At 32.2% G+C, this 18,517-nt stretch overlaps 1 long non-coding RNA gene across 11 annotated transcripts in view; it reads left to right on the top strand.

The window, feature by feature from the left end:
• LOC109452884 (uncharacterized) overlaps positions 1-18,517 on the top strand; it is a 166,695-nt gene that overhangs the window by 28,306 nt on the left and 119,872 nt on the right. For all 11 annotated transcript variants that reach the window (XR_012493890.1, XR_012493886.1, XR_012493891.1 and 8 more), the window contains exon 3: positions 15,031-15,134. This is a non-coding gene — a long non-coding RNA (uncharacterized LOC109452884). The remainder of the gene's footprint in view (positions 1-15,030; positions 15,135-18,517) is intronic.

Raw genomic sequence — 18,517 nt, 5'->3', positions numbered from 1 at the left:
TCATAAATTGTGTTTACTTCAGAATGGCTAAATGTGTTTACCTGAAAGTTATTCAACAATATAGAGGTTGAAATTAATTCACTAAAGATGTAGAAACAATATCACTACATATACAGTGATTCAGTGATAGTTAAGCAATATTAAATTGGTTGAATTCCCCCTATGCTTAATCAATTATTTATAGTTTCTTTTTAATCTCCATTATATTTCTGACATGTCTTTTAGATGCAGAAATATTTAGAGAAAACAGACTTCTTTCCCAGGCCTTGATTTTTCCAAGGAGTTTATATGATTTCAAACAAGTCATGAGATAAATATACTAAAGTAGATAGTGCTAAAGATAAAGTGCCACATCAAACCAACTGATCCCATTTTAATAAAATTCCCTGCTGCTCAGAAGATGAAAGGAAACAAATCTCTGAAACACAATTTTTTTCTATACCAGCTGTTCAATATCCAATCGACATTGGTATATATTTTATGTAAGAATAACTACACTTTCCTGAAGATTGTCTGTAAAGGGTTTGAAGCTACATTTAATTGATCCACCTAACTATTTTTTGATATTTGCAGAAAAAACGTAATCAATATTTTTAGGACAGCTTATTTGACTAATTTATTTATTTATAGCTCACCTTGTTCCAAAAGAACAAAGTCTGTATAATTAGGAAGAAACCACAGTAATATTACTGAGATTTGCACTGATAGATGTATCTTTTTCTGCACAATCACGAAAGCAATTAGTTAAAGAATAAGAGTAATAGAAGAGTGTTTCTAAAATCGCCTCTCAACTGTAAGGGTGACTGTCACTGTATACCATGTATGAGCAGGAAATAAAATGAGTTAATACATGGATGTGTATAAAAACACATTCATGGGAGAAGAAGACTATGTAAAAAGTATAAAATGTTTACTGATTTACTCAAAGATTAACTGCCCTGTTATTCATCTGGAAATAAAAAGCAATTGCTTTAATAAAGAATTTAATTTATTTATAATAAAATCTTTGGGGATAAATTTAACAAATGCCATGCAAGACCTCCATGCTTAAAACTATAGCATATTGCAAAGACAAATTTAAAAAGACCTAAATCAATGGAGAGATATACCACATATATGATTTGAAGACTCAATATTGTTTAGATTTCATTAACCTCAAATTAACATGTAAACTCACTGATCTCCTTATCCAAATTCCATCAGTCTTTATTGTATATATTGACAATTTCACATGATGTGAACATGCAAAAGATCTGCAAGAGCCAAAACAATCATAAAAAATAACAAATTTGGAGGAGTTACACATCCTGATTTTAAGACTTACCTTAATACTGTGGTAATCAAAATAGGATGGCTAAAACTAGCTATATAGATAAGAGGACCAGAATTGAGAGTTCTAAGATATACTGATACTTATATGGTCAATTGATGTTCAACCCAAGAAGTCAAATAGGAAAATAAGTCTTTTCAACAAATGGTGAGCAAACTGGCTCTCCAGATGGAACAAAATGTACTTAAATTCATACTTCAGAGCATACACTAGCATTAATCTCAGATGGTTCATAGATCTAACCGTAAAAGTCAAAGCTACAAAAATTCTAAAAGAAATCATAGGATAAGACCTTCAGAAACTTGGGGGATGGAGTTGGCGGAAGCAAATATTTCTTTGGAAGGAATCATAAAGCACTAGCCGCAAAAGAAAAGAAAATTTGTACTGGATGAAAATTAAAAAGTCTTCTCATGAAAAGATTACATTAAGTAATTAAGGAGGCAAGGAGGCAAGGAGGTAAGTCACATACAAAGAAGGGAAATACATACACAAACACATACATACACACATATAAACTGGTATATATACAATCCATGTATATTAGCATATAACATACTCTATATACATATTAATATGTATAATATATACATGAATATACTATCTAATAAGAGACTTCTACTAGAAGATATGTTATATATCAATATTGAAAAGCCCAATTAATTATGTTCATACAACTTGATTAGGCATTTAATAGAGAAATAAAAAAGATATGTCCACAAAAAGACTTATTAGAAAATATCAGACTGGTGCAGCCATTATGGAAGGCACTGTGTAGGTTCCTCAAAAAATTACGAATAGAATTACCATATGACCCAGCAACCCTCTCCTGGGTATCTATCCAAAAAATCTGAAAACATTTATGCATAAAGACACGTGTATTCCAATGTTCATTGCAGCTTTGCTTACGGTGGCTAAGACATGGAAACAACCAAAATGTCCTTCGATAGATGAATAGATAAAGAAGTTGTGGTATATATACACAATGGAATACTATTCGGTGGTAAGAAAAGATGATATAGGAACACTTGTGACAACATGGATGGATCTTGAGAGTGTAATGCTGAGCGAAATAAGTCAGACAGAAAAAGCAGAGAACCATATGATTTCACTGATATGTGGTATATAAACCCAAAACAACAAAAGAACAAGACAAACAAATGAGAAACAAAAACTCATAGACACAGACAATAATTTAGTGGTTACCAGTGGGTAAGCGGGTTGGGGGGTGGGAGATGAGGGTAAGGGGGATCAAATACATGGTGATGGAAGGAGAACTGACTCTGGGTGGTGAACACACAATGGGATTTATAGATGGTGTAATACAGAATTATACATATGAAATTTATGTAATTTTACTAACAATTGTCACCCCAATAAAAAAAGAAAAGAAAATATCAATAGTATCTTTATTCATAATAGTGAAACACTGGAAATGATCTAAATCTCTAACAATAGGAAAATGTATATACAAATTGCAATATATTCAAAATATGGAAAACTTCTCAACACAAAAAGAATAAACTATTGATACAAACAACATAGTAGATAAATTCCAACTTCCTTTGTCTGATAAAAATAAATAAACCAAATACAAAAGAGTATATGCTATAGAAGTCCATTTACTTGAAGTTTAATAACAAGAACTACTAATCTACAATAATAATAGAGGAAATGCTGCCTGTGGAGTTTGGTGATTGACTAGAAGAGCTCACAGGTATAAATTTCTGTTGGTGACTGAGGCTAATCGGACTATGAGATGGTAGGAGTCATTGTAGAAGTCTTGTCACTTGGTGATTATGTACCAACGGAGAACTACTCCATCCTGTGAGGAAGAGGCTGACAGCTGAGCAAGAAGAAATTGAAGACTTCAGCAGGCTGAATCTGAAGTTCTAGATGTTAGGACTTTTTTGTTTATTTTAATTTCAGGTGTCCAAAACAACATAGTGATTAGACATTTATATACCTCACAGTGATCACCCCAACAAGTCTATTACCCATCTGACATTGTACATGGTTATTACAACATTATTGACTATATTCCCTATGCTATAGTTGATATCCCCATGACTGTTTTTTTTAAATTATAGCTGATATTCAATATTACAAGGTGTGGTCAAACAATACGGTGAATGTTTAAATTAAAAATATATATATTACAGTAAAAGATACATTACCATTAGCCCACCCTCACTTCAAACACACTTATCCCATTTTTCTTGCCACTTTCTGTAGCAGTTCTGGAAGTCCTCTTTTGTGAGTGTCTTTAGTTACGCTGTCATGGCTGCCTGGACATCCTGAATCATTTTGACTTTGGGGAAGAGGCAGAAGTCACACGGTACCAGATCCAGTGAATAAGGTGGATGAGGACACACTTTAATGTTTTTATTTGACAGAAATTCCTGTATACCAGAAGCAATGTGTGACACGGAGCATTGCCATGATGGAGGATTATGGCACACTTTAAAACACAGCTTCTCTCAACCATAGGTCACATCCCACTGATTTCACTGAACAAATTGAAACTTGTCACACACTGTTCCTAAGGTTCAAAGCACTGCTTCCCATATTGAAGATCCCTGACTTTCCATTGGATGACACTCAGCAGCAGCATTCACCATATTTTCTGATCACAACAGAAAGATTCTGTGTCACACATTACTTCTGGTATATGGCAATTTCTGTCAAATAAGAATGTTATGGTGTGTTATCATCCACCTTATTCTCCAGATCTGGCACCGAGCAACTTCTGGCTCTTCCCCAAAGTCAAAATGACCATGAAAGGTAAATGTTTTGAATCGATTCAGGACATTGAGGTAGCCATGATTGTGCAACTCTAAACACACTCATGAAAGAGGACTTCCAGAACTACTTCAGAAAGTGGCAAGAACGACGGGATAAGTGTGTTTGATGCAAGGGGGGGTATTTCAAGGGGGATTAATGGAAATGTTCTTTTTCTGTAAAAAATTTTGTTTTTAATTTAAGCATTCACCATATGTTTTGATCACACCTCATATTTTATATTAGTTTCAGGAGTATAGCATAGTGGTTAGACATCTATGTAATTTATGAAGTGACTCCCCCCGCCCCATGCCCGATAAGGTTTTTCACAGGTGTTGGAACAGACTTGGCAGCCAAGAGCAAGTAGAGATAGAAGACTTTGATGTTAGAGACCTTGTGAAAAAAATAGATGAATCTCAACTTTTCATTACTTATTCACTTGGGAAATGCATTTCTCTAGTAAGCATTTGGTGTTGAATTCTAAGTTCTTACATAAGTCAATCTAATTCTGTCCCTTTTTGAGAAAGATTCATTGATAACTTTGAACAAACTGTTTCCTTTTTAATACTGTTAGCACATACATTCATTATCAGTCTCCTGAATATATAATCACCTACAACCATACAAAAGGAGTTGACTGTAAATTTAAACAGATGTGGTCTAGATTAAAAAGATGACCTATTCAGTGAAGCTCTTCTGAAAACGTCTTTATAAAACTGCATTATGTATCCTAATAATTACGTCTTACTTGTTCTTATAGTTGCATAGAAATGCATTGCATCACTTAATTATTTTTCACAAATATTATTACAAAAATGTTTTATTCATTCATCATTTATTGATCCCACTAAATTTTCTGAGTATTATGTGTCAGGCACTGTGCTGAGGGCTAAGATAATCAGAAGCTAATACAGTCTAGTAGAGTTTTGTTATACAATGAAAGCTATGTTATGTTAAAAACAATTCAGAACAGTAAAAACCCAAATCAATGTATTACTCTGTAGCTATAATAACAGGGAATGCTCTCTGGGTTACTCATAGTCTGTTTGTTTCATCTTCAGAACTTCAGATCTCCTTTAATCCTTAGGTAGTCAATGTAGAAATCATCAAGACATTATCTCCAAATGAATCAAGAAACTGTAGCTTTGTACTGTAATGGGCAGGACACATTTCAAGGAATGTTTGGGTCATTGGTGAAAGGATAATTTAATTACTGTCTTTTGTAGGAAGGCTGTGGAATGAAACTCATTATAAGCAAGTCCCTTATATGTGCTAACAATTGTCCTAGGTAACTTATCGTAATTATGTAATAAAATACAACAATTCCAGATTCCTCCTCTCTGTTTTCATAGTTACCTGAGATTCAGGCATGTTGAGGGTTGTCCACTTTCATCTAGGTATTGCAAAGTTCTGTCTACCTTTTGTAAGAGACCATGCACTTTTCATTTTTACACATTTGGAATAATTCTGAAGATTAGAAATCATGTTAGAAAGATTCAAGCAGAAATGAACGCAGCATTTCAACATGTATTTTGCTTTAGACTGTAAAATCTTTTCATATATATATTATCTCATGTGATCCTTAAAATGGACTCTTGTTCTTGGCATCCGCATTGATAAGAGTGTTTTGGAAAGAATGATGCACTACAAGAATCCTTTTGATGCCTTCTTAATGGAAGTTAGATTAATGTAACTAGGTTTATTTCAGAGGCAGGAAAATGAAATACGGATTTTAGAGCTAATTTAAGGAAACACCATTGTGCTACAATCCCCAAAATATTTTAGTGAGATAGTCTGGATACATGGTTATTTTCTAGAGCTGAACACAACCAGAGATAGCTCAAGTAGTATTCCAGGTATCCCATTTCTCTCCTAGTTCCAGCTCAGTTAATTACTGTATTGATAGGGAAGCTTGTCTGTGACAGATAGACATATGAGTTGAAAATCATTAATATTGCAGTGATTCATGACCCATTTTCCTAACAAGTGTACTAAGTCATCATACAGGTAAAATATTGAATTTCAAGTATACTACCTCTCTACCATATTAATGTTGGAAACAAAACTTTTTTTATTTTGAAATAATTTTAAACTCAATATGGAAATTGCTAAAATGGTACAGAGTTCCATGTAACCTTCACCTATAACGTCTTACATGACTATAATACAATGATCAAGACCAGGAGATTGGTACAATACTACTAACTAAACTATACACTACACAAGGTCTGACAATTCAGTTCATGAACTTGCCACCATGTATTTATATTGGCAGCACTGTACAAACAGCTTGGTAAGGTTTCATAACATTGGTATATCTGTGTCTTCCAACTGTGTTCGTGTGGACATGTGGAAGGGTCTTGCTGAGTGGCATTCAGTATTGTTGTCTGTTTTGTGTGCCATTTCGAGAATGTCTGATCTCGAATTAGAGCAACGAACAAACATTAAATTTCTTGTTAAACTTGGCAAGAGTGGAAGTGAAATCAGGGACATGTTAGTCCAAGTTTATAATAATAAATGGGGATAATGCCATGAAGAAAACAGCAGTGTACCAATGGATTAAATGTTTTCTGAGGGGAGAGAACACATCACTGATGAAGAGAGCTCAGGGAGTCCGTAACAAGCAGAACTGGTAAAAACATTGCAAAAATTCCTGGAATTGTGTGTCAAAGTCATCAGCTGACTGTGTGAAGCATGGCAGACCAAGTAAACATCAATAGAGCAATAGTTAGGAAAATCTTAACTGAAAATCTTGGCATGAGAAAGGTGTGTGCAAAAATGGTCCCGAAGGAGCTCACCAATGAACAAAATCAAAGAAGAGTCAAAGTTTTCCAAGACCTTTTGGAGAGGCAAGATGATGTTTTGGGCCATGTTAGCTATTACTGGTGATGAAACATGAGTGTACCAATATGACCCTGAAAGAAAGCATCAAAGTGCACAGTGGAAGTCAGCCAGTACTCCATGACCAAAAAAGTTCTGTCAGTCCAAATAAAAAGTAAAAATGATATAGCTAATGTTTTTTGACATCAAAGAGATTATTCATTATGACTTTATACCAACTAGACAAACAGTTTACCAAGTTTACTATTTGGAAGTGCTGAAAGCGCTGCATGAAAATGTTAGATGAAAATGACCTGAACTTTTTCGCCAACAATTCATGGCTCTTGCATCATGATAATGTACCAGCTCACACAGCACTGTCTGTGAGGGAGTTTTTAGCCAGTAAACAAATAATTGTATTGGGACTCACCTGATCTGACCCCTAATGACTTCTTTCTTTACCTGAAGATAAAGGAAATATTGAAAGGAAGACATTTTGAAGACATTCAGGACATCAAGAGTAATACGATGACAGCTCTGATGGCCATTCCAGAAAAAGAGTTCCAAAATTGCTTTGAAGGGTGGACTAGGCACTGGCATCGGTGCATAGCTTCCCAAGGGGAGTACTTCAAAGGTGATCATAGTGATATTCAGCAATGAGGTAAGTAGCTTTTTATCTAGGATGAGTTTGTGAATGTAATTGTCCTACCTCGTATAAATATATTGCAAGTAGGTACCATAAAGCGTAAGATATAATTGACACTCAGTAAATCTGTTTGAGTAAATACAGGTACATGGTAATTAATAAAAACATGTTATACCCCTGTTAAAAAGCCTATGAAGTATAACTAAACTTAATTGGGAATAATGAAGAATATTATTTAATAAAGATGAGAGTTAGGCTGCCATTGACCCATCTAATTCTCTGTAACAGATATAAATTACTGACAGGTATATATCTTAACAGAATGACATTGATAGAGATAATAAGACTACATATCTGGGAGATTTTAGTAATTTGAATGAAAACACCAATAATCATTGATGTCCTGAGTTTATCCTTACCAGACTGACAGTTAAAACCTTTGCTATGAAAAATAAAGAATACCTAAGAGACATGCTGCTTTTAAAATGCTTCTGAAGTTGATCAAATCTTAAAAGTTCCAAAGGAATAGTACAATGAACTATTTTATATATATATATATATATATATATATATATATATATATATATATATATGATATGGAAACAACCTAAAGTTCATCAATGGATGAATGGATAAAGAATAAGTGATCACACACACACACACACACACACACACTAATACACACAGAGGAATATTATTCAGCCGTGCAAAAGAAGGAAATTCTGCCATTTGAGGTGACATGGATGGACCCTGAGGATATTATCTAAGTGAAATAAGTCAGACAAAGAATGGCAAATGCTGTATAATTTCACTTTTATGTGGAATCTAAAACACCAAACTCATAGAAATAGAGAGTAGAATGGTGATTACCAGGGCTGGAACATGGGAAAATGAGAAGATATTGGTCAAAGGGTACAAACATCTAGTTAGAAGATGAATAATTCTGGAGCTCTATTATATCACATGATGAATATAGTTAACAATACTGTATTATATATTTGAAAGTTGCTAAGAGAGTAGATCTTAAATGTTCTCACCACAAAAAAGAAATGGGATTATGTAACATGTATAGTTGTTATTTAAAGCTATGGTGGTAATCGTATTGCAATATTTAAGTATATTAAAATAATACAATGTACATATACAACCTACACAATGTTATATGTCAATTGTATCCTAATAAAACTGGAATAAAAAATAAAATGCAAATGTTATAAATACAAGATAATTGAAATAATTAATAAGAATTATTAAATCAATATGTCCATATTAATTAAATTATAATTTAGCACACACAAAATATTCAAAATAACAGAAATAAGCGTCATCCCCACTCTGTTATTTTCTGCAAATAATTCACCTATCACTATAAAGGAGGTTTGAATCCTCCTTTATAAAATGTAAATAATTATACAAAACTCATAGGACTGTTGTGAGGATGAAAATTAGATCAATGTAAAAAACATGCCTGAACAATTAGTAGAGGGTGCATTTCATAAATATTATTACTTTTTAAAATAATTTATTATAATGGAAACACATTAATGTTGGATAAAGAAGACATCCAAATTCACACTTTCACAGAGGTGCCACGTGTCCACAATAACATGAACAATGTATGAAATTCATTCACTTGAGCTTCAATTTATAATTCCAACTCTTAGAATTTTGGAATTTTCCTGTCTTTGTTGTATCTATTCCCATTTCTCAATAAGACTAAGAGTTTTCATGTGGAATGGAACACTTATTTCTGTTCATATAGTAGATTAAAATTGACATTTAATCACAAAGTATATATATATATATATATATATATATATATATATATTTATTTATATTTATTTTTTTTTCATTGTGATTAAATGAATTAATTCCACTTTATGTAATTCCACTTTAAATCCAGAAACTTAGAGAAGTGGACGACATTCTATGCTTTGTGATATGTCCTTCAAACATTCTTTCCTCTTATGATTGGCTCTGTATTATCCTCTTTACATCTTAAGTATTTTAACTTGGTTCATGATTTTTACTTTTACAGAAATATTATGGAGGGAGCTATATTTCAAGAAAATGATGTCTTGCTTATGGAAGAGGTTTCTATATAAGAAAAACTGAGGTGGTCTTGTACAAAGGAATTACCCATGGAATATTTTCTGTGTGTTATAATTAATAGATACTTTTCATGATTTTTTTTAAATTTAGGTGAAGTTTTCATCTGGTAGACTCTATAAAGCAGCCTGAAGAGAATTTAATTTATCTCTAAGTGGGATGAAACATAAAAAAGACTGCCTTCTCTATTCTCCCACATAATATTCAATATTCTAATAAGTAGTTCCAGAGCATATTTTAAACCTGAATTTTAGGCAACAAGAGCTAATGTCAGGATGTTGTCAATGCCTTTGGGATTTTAGAAAAAAGTTTGTAGGTTGGTTGCATAATATTGCCTATTTTACGTTTTTGATCTCTCATCTAAAAGAATTTTCTATTTTCAGTTCATTGACATTTTGTCATTTTAATCTTGAGGTTCATTTATTCTCTTCATTTTTTTTGTCATTACCATGCTGTGGTTACATGCAGTGCATAGCTCTAGAATGCAAATCTTTATAGATCCTTATAATAGTCAGCATTTTTATTTCTATGTTACAAAAGTGATGGTCATAAATTATTTTGACTGAACTTGGTTGCTGGGTAAACCCGTGAAAGGACTAAACATAAAAATTCAAACAACATTGCCAAGTCAGTGTTCTTCGGTAGACTGACTTCTTAAGTAGGAAGTTATATGCAAGAATTTTATAAAGATTTCAACCTCTGATGAAGGTGCAACTGGGAAGAACATAGGACTGTGTGTTTAGAGAGACAAGTTTTTTGTGTGTTTTTTGTGGTTGCACTACTTGTGACCCTAAGTTACCTAACTATCGTGTAATCATTTGTCATGTATGTCATATATGACAGGACTCACGGCACATTAAAAACATTTACAACACTAAAATGTATAATGCTTTTTGGTTTGATGCTTCATTAATAGACACATATAGTATTTTTACATGTGAAAGGGAAGAAAGGAAATTAGTTGTCGATTTTTTCTATATATTGATTGATTTGTTTTATCCTCGTTATCAAATAGCTAATATTTAGAGAAAAGCAACTATAACTTGGTCAAGATCACACAACTAGTAAACTGAGGAAAATTGTCAAAGTTAGGAATTGGTTCCCAGTTCAATACTCTTCCACTAAATGGAAGTTACTCTCAAAAGTTAATGACTATGAGTATGTTTGCTTCCCAAGAGAAATTCAAATAGACTTCAATGTCCTCATCTATATTAGAGGGATTTGTTTGCATATTCAGGAACAAAAGTCTTTAGATCCTCATTGCATATTACATTAATCTTGAAGATTAAAAAGTATGTGCTTATTAATTAATAAAACTAAATTGTCTTAAATGGTTTAAACTAGGTCTTTAAAAACCTAGTTTTACTACACTTAAGACTTTTTACTACACTTTTCACTTAGAGTAATAAGCTTTTCATTTTAAGACAGTTTAATAATATACATTGCATAAGGGTTTGGCATAGTACAGTTGCACACCAGAATTTCCTAGTATTATTTGATAGCATGTTTCTCCCTATTCAGATTATATAGACAGCTCAGTAACTAGATGTACTTTATAATAACATAAGCTTTCTTTTTCAGGTTTTGGAAAATTACATAGTTGATTTGAGCCTGAAAAAGTAGATATAGATTAAATATAGCTTCTGAAAATAATATTATTTTGTTTTCAGGAAAAAAAAGGAATTTATTATAACTTTAGATGTGAGGTTTTTAACATCATGCAAGGGAAGATTCTTTGAGGAATGTTTCCGATTAACGTTACTTTATTTGCATTGTGCCATCCCTTGTTTCTGTACTCAATCTTGTTAGGAAATTCTTTTGGGGCATGCCTCATGTCCTGAAGCATTTAACATTTGTAACCTATTTTCTTAGAACTTGCTTTTCATTTCCTGTGCTGAACAAGCCAGTGAGTTTGCCCTTTGATATATAAAGAATGCACTTCAAGAAAGATCAAGCAAGAATTATGGTGCCTTGTCATCTTTTATACATTGAAAAATAAGATTTTTAAAAACATTGTGAGCATGCATACAATTGAACAAAATATGTATTTAACTTCATAGTACATCTTCCCAGCAGATATGTTTATGGATTAGGTTACAGTTAATGCCTTATGTGTCTTTTTGGTTATCCAAAGACAGTTATCATTATTTTTTAATGTTTTTATTTTTGTGTATTCTTCTAGTCATCTGAATTATGATTCCGAAGGCAAAAACAATTAAGCAATTAACTGTTGCTATGTACTTTGAATATATGTAGTTTATCATTTAGGCTGAATATATACAGTTTGCATGTATGCATTTAAATCTCCTAATTGAAGATAACTTTAAGCTCTTTTTAGCAATAAATATGTTTTCATTTAAAATATCCTTAAAAAGTATCCATTTAATCTACCCATAGGTAACCAAATTTCTGGCCATTTATCATCTTTTTTTTTTCCACATTTTCAATAAAAACAACTAAAAAAAAAGTTAAAGGGAAACATAATGAAATAGTAACATTTGCCAGTTTTGTATTGCTGTATAAGAGTAACTTTCAAATTTTTCATTTGCATTTGGTGTAAAATTACTTACTTTGCTAGGATTGCAGTTTATACTTATCCCAAAGTAGAACTTCTTAAAAGTGCCTTCACCAATGCATACTTTAGTATTTCATTCATTCAACACGTTTACTGTGCCTTTATTAATGCTGAACGTTATGCTAGATGTTGGAGATAAACTATGAATAAGACAGCCCTGTACTCAAGACAATATATCAGTAAATAGGCAATTAATAGAGACTGAGAATTTCTGTGATAGAAGGAAGTACAGGATGTTACAGGTGCACACCCATCTCATATGGGAGAGATGGAGGAGTCCAAGGGGAGGAAATGGTATTTTAGCTAAGACCTGGAGGTAGAGAAGGAATCAACCAGATAAAAAGGAATTATATTGGGTGGAAAAAGCACTCTTAGGGTTTAAGAGTGTCTTTGGCTATATATCAATTCCTTTTTTCAGACCTCTGTTGATAAATGTGAAATTGGAATGCACCTTCGAGACAATAGTCAACCTCTCATTTTATGGTTGGGACTCATGGTTTGACAAGACTTACTTCCAGTTATAGGATAAATTAATGGCATAATCAGAATTTTGACCCAAGGCTCTTATGAGCATCTATTCCCCTGAAGTTTCCCTGTAAATTCTTCCTGCATGACTGCTTCAGCAATATCTAAAATTAACCTTTAGCAATTTAGATGCTGAATAAGATTACCTAAAACTCAACTTGAAATACATATTTAATGTAGTAATTTTAAAAATTATGGGCCCTGCTCGGTTTTCTAGATTACTGGGAAAAAATAGTAATTAACTGAGTTTGTGAATTATTTTTCCCTTCATAGTAGCTAGATTGCATTGAACAAACCAAATGATTATGTGATGATTAGCCAATATTATTGCCGTTATTACAATGCAAAGTGCTCAATTATTCACAGTTCAATTTGGTCTTGTCACAATAACAACCGTGAAATAAAATTCAGTTAGAAAAATAAAGGAAGATGCAAAATACGTTTTGTTTTAATTACTTAAATTAAATTTCAATAAGAAATGTATATAGAGGGGACCAGGCTGAGGAAATGAGAGTAATAAGCAATGATTGTATGAAAATTATCTTACTATATTTTGAAGACTTCTTTATTTTGGGAATCAGGTTTGCTCTTTCTACAGATGACAATATAAGACTACGATTTTTGCAAGTCTGTAATATTTTAGAATACCATAGGGGCAATTTTATGGAACCTGAAATACAATAGTTTATTACCACTTTTAAGGAAAATGCTTTCATTACTAATATGATTTGTTGAGGTCATGGGGGGGGGAAATCATAATTGTTGGTTGAACCATTCTATTAGAAGACAATTCTTGCCACATGTTTATTTCACTATACAAATATTCAGATTAAGTAAGATGTCATCAGGTTTTAGTTACATTAGCCCCACAAATCAAAGGTTCTAGAGATATGTATAGAGAGTATTATATTGTAGAATATCCGCAGGCAATATGTCTGTGAAATTGAACACCAAGTATTAAATCAATGGAAAAGCTACCAGCTCCAAGTAGAGACCAAAGAATAATTGAATTATCACCCACAAAAACAATCTGGTGAACTATTAATTTGTCGTCAATTTTAATAGATTAAAACAATATGGCATCTATTAGCCAATGAAAGAAAAGTGGTAGAAGTTCACTAGCCTTCCAATTACCCTACCACCCACATAGAATTGTTGGTCAATTTGAAGAATGCTCTGCTTATGTTTCTTCATGCACTGCTTTTTTTTTTCCTTTTGTAAGTACTTCATTTTTTTTTTTTCACTTCCATAACAAGAGAACTGTGAAAGAATAACAAGTCACTAGAATATCTGAAAATGAGATTCGTAGGGATCAGTGAGATACATTTTAGTCTGAAAAAGTTCTTATTGTGAAAGCTTTATTCTTTTTTCTTTCTTTTTTTTTCTGGAAAGCTTTATTCTTTAAGAAACCCTTTCTTAAAGAATAAATGCACATAATTTCTATGTGTATTCCAACATAGAAACTTTAAAGGGTTCTTAACTTGACACATTGGTGTCCCAGAATGCCATGCACTTTAACATTTGTCTCTGAGTTTTTATTTTTCAATGAAGTATTATTATAAGTTGTATTAATATGAAATGGGATGTGTTCTGTAGACCAACAATTGATACCTCCATCCTTGGTCATAGTCTGATCTAATTGCATAAGATACATGTGCAGTGAGCAGAGTTCTTATTTTAATGAAGGTAAATCTGAAAAGTACCCAGAGAAACTTTTCTAAGTTAGAGAAAAATAAAGTAGCTAACATCTCCTTTCCAATGTCAGTATTCAGAATGTTAGCAGGAAATGAACTGCTCTCGTGTAGATACAACTAACTCCTTCTGATCTAGGTGGAGTAAGGAATCATTGGCCCTGTTGCCCCAGCCTTACACCAACCAGTTTAGCTATGGCCTTTGTAATACCATATGAGATGCAGAGTCACTTGGCCTCCAGCCAGTGAGGAAAATTATACTTTTGAATTGCATATAAAATACACGTGGGGATTAAACGCTGAGCAATCCTGTTCTAAAGTGTACAGAAAAATCTTGATATTCTTGCTACAGTGATTTTCTCATTTTTTTCTTAATTTGCAAATATTTATTTTTGGCTTGGAACACATTTCTTTATTTTACAGTAAACTCGTTTAGCAGCAATAAATGGAAATAAAAGTCAATGTCTAGTGAAATGTCTACTGCATTTCAACTTCTCTAGAAAGTTGACAAACATATAACCACAAAGTGATTGCTGATATTTACCATTTATTACAGGAGCCACGGTGATATTATTGAACACAGGAAGACCAGAAACTGCTGCAAAACCTTAACATCTGCTTCAAAAGTTAGGAATACTTTAAGAACCTAGACTTCAGCAAGTAAGTTGACAATTTGCTTCGTGAAGATTGACTTAGCATTTAGATCAAACAGCTTGCTTTCAAGTCCAAGTTTACTGTGCACATACGGAAAGTAAAGCTGTTATTATGTTAGTTCCGTTAACAGAAGAATTTCACAACATCCAAATAATACAAATTTTATGTGTAATCAGATACTTCAAATATCAAAAAATTAATTCTGATAAATATGATATTGTTTCATCCAATACATGTAATCAAATTAAAGTTTTAGGCAATTTATTAGATCAAAGGTGAGATACCTCACATCGTTTTGAATGCAAATATAATCTCTATCAATGTTCAAAATTGAAAATGATTTGTTTACATTCTGTTTAAAATTTCTTTGAAATCTTTAATCAAAGTGATTAACAATTTGAACACCAAATAAGTCTGGCTTTTGAAGTTTTTATTGAATCAGATTTCTTTAAAATAAAATATGAAAACTGGAAAACATTCAAATTTATCCCCACAACAGCAAGGGAGGAACTGAAAAAAACTAAATGATGAAAGCTTATACAGTGTTTAAGATTTAGTTTTGTAATTGTGTTTTGGAATAGTTCCACTGGTACAAATCAGTTTTAATTGCATTCCCATTTTTATTTTGATAAGTTTATATTCTGTAAAGGAAGAAATTGAAACTAATCATCCTTACAATTTCACAGGACCTAAGTTTGGAAAAAACAATCAAAATAAACATAAATAGAGATCCTATTTGATGAATTTTATCTTGCAAAAATGTTTGTCTAAGAAAGGAATTTAATGGTGCCACAATACAGTAACCCGTGAAAACCCCTGGGTTAAAATGTTCACACATTCAATTTTTAAAAAGCTACTAAAATTTGAGAACTTTCATTGCACAGAATTTGCTCTGATCTGCTAGATAGCTCAGCACCTCTAGAGAAAGTATTTGTCCAATTAAAATATTATAATTTTCAGAAAGTAGTCAATTGAAGATGTCCAATTTGTTTAAGACATCAACTAGTCCTAGTCTAGATGATAAAGTCTACGACCATCCTATTCTGAACAGGCTGCATATGTAAAGTCTGGAACATTCCAGATTTTCCACAGGCAGTAATGCACATTACACTGTTTCAGTGGGAGGCATTAAAAGACCTACGCTGCTCTTTTTTATTTTGAAATATTTTGTGTTACATACAGAGAGAAAGTGCCTAAATTATAAGTTTACAACTAAGTGAATTTTCCCAAAGTGAGTTCCTCCATGTAACCAGCACCCGGAGCATAGAGAGTGTACCCAACATGCTGGAAGCCCCCTCTGGTCCCCTGTCAGTTACTACACTCTCACCCTCAGGGTAACCTATGTGATAACTACTAAAAACATAATTTTTTAAAATAAATTTATTGGGGTGGCAATGGTTAGTAAAATTACATAGGTTTCAAGTATATATTTCTATAATACATCATCTATATATCTCATTGTGTGCTCACCACCCAAAGTCAGTTCTCCATCCCCATATATTTGACCCCCTTCACCCTCCCACCACCCTCTCCTCCCTTATCCTCTGGTAACCACTAAACTGTTTTCTGTGTCTATGAGTTTTTGTAAAAACATAAATTTTTAACACATGTTATCTTGTGCAGGTTTTTAAACTTTATATAAATGGAATCACACATTATGCTTTTCCATCTGATTTATTTTATTAAATATTATTTGCATGAGGTTTATTCACACTGTTTTGAATATTGGTAGTTTTTAATACTGACAAACTACCAACATTGTAGTTTTGAAGGATATTCCATGCACTTATCTATACTACTCTTGGTGGACATTTAGGCTTCTTCTAGCTTGGGGTTACCGTGTAAAATGTTATAAACATTCTTGTACATGTCTTTTAGGAATTCATGCATTTTCCTAATGTAAAAATTTAAAACCTCATTTTATTTTTAAATTTATTTTAAAAATTTAAAATAAATGTGGAGGTCTTGCATGTAATTTGTTAAATTTATTCCCAAACATTTTAAGTTTATTTAATGTTATTGTAAATCTTATATTTTAATTTCATTATTCAATTGTTTGCAATTAGTATGCAGAAATACAACTAACTTCTGCATATACAATGTGTGCCAAAAAATGTGTACACATTTTAAGAAAGGAAAATCTGTATTAAAATTGTAATACTCAATATATACTGATAACAAAAGATGAATACAAGTCATGTGTATACATTTTTTTGGCACCCCTGGTATTTACTTTACATGCAATGAACTTTCTACATTTTCTTATTAGGTCTAGTACTATTTTTGTAGACTTCTTATGAGTTTCTTTGGCCAATTACATCAACTATGAATATAGCTTTCATTCATTTATTTAGATCTTTGTTCCTCTTTGGTAATTTGTATCTTCTCTCCTGTTCTTGTAGGTAAAGCTGGCAAATTTATTAACCTGTAAATACAATTTTGGCTTTTAAATTTTTTCTCTATTTTTTCCTGTTTTCTATTTAATTTATTTCTACTTTTATCTTATTTTTAATAACTTTTACATCTACAATGAAACTAATTTCCTTTTTTTCCTTGCTTCATAAACTGAAGCTTAAATCATTGCTTCAATCCTTTCTTCTGTACAATATAGGCATTTAAAAATACAAATTTCTAAGAAATGTGTTAGCTGTATTCACTAATGTGAATGTGTTATATTTTTATTATTATTCAGTGAAAATATTTTCCTACATTGGTTTTTGTTTTTTTGTTTTTCAATCCATGGTTTACTTACAAGTGTGTTACTTAATTTCCAAATATTTGCATATGTCTTCATATTTTATTGTTTATAATTTCTAGTTTAATTCTATGGTACTTTTTAGATCAGAATTTATAAGGGTTTAATCTTTGAATTAGACTTACTTTATGGCTGAGCAGATGATTTATCTTGGGGAATCTTTCTCAATCACATGAAAAGTTTATATATTTTGCATTTGTGGTAGTATTCTAATAATGCCAATTAAATGAAGATATTTGATAGGTGTACAAATTATCTAAATCCTTACTAATTCTTTCTAGTGGAACTTCCCCTGATTTACTGACCACTACATCCAAATGTTTGTTGCACATTGTCAAATTCAGGTCTACAATATATTTTAAACAGGAAATTCTGCCTAAATATGGCTCCACCAAATCCTCACTATTCAGTGAGTCCCACCACCATTCATAGCTTAGCTCAGGTCAAACACTAAAAACAATCCTTTACTTCTTTTTTATCTTACCCACTACTTCCAACCCATCAATGGATCCTCTTCTACCTCCAAACATATTACATCTGACAACCTACTGGCATCTCTACTGATAAATCCACAGTTCGACTCTGATACCTCTCACTGACTGCTCTCACTGCCCCACCCTTGCCCTCATGGCTT

Source organism: Rhinolophus sinicus, linkage group LG02 (genome assembly GCF_036562045.2).
Source record: "Rhinolophus sinicus isolate RSC01 linkage group LG02, ASM3656204v1, whole genome shotgun sequence".
NCBI lineage: Eukaryota > Metazoa > Chordata > Mammalia > Chiroptera > Rhinolophidae > Rhinolophus > Rhinolophus sinicus.
The sequence above is the reverse complement of the archived record's forward strand: the minus strand, read 5'-3'. Positions and strand labels throughout refer to the sequence as shown.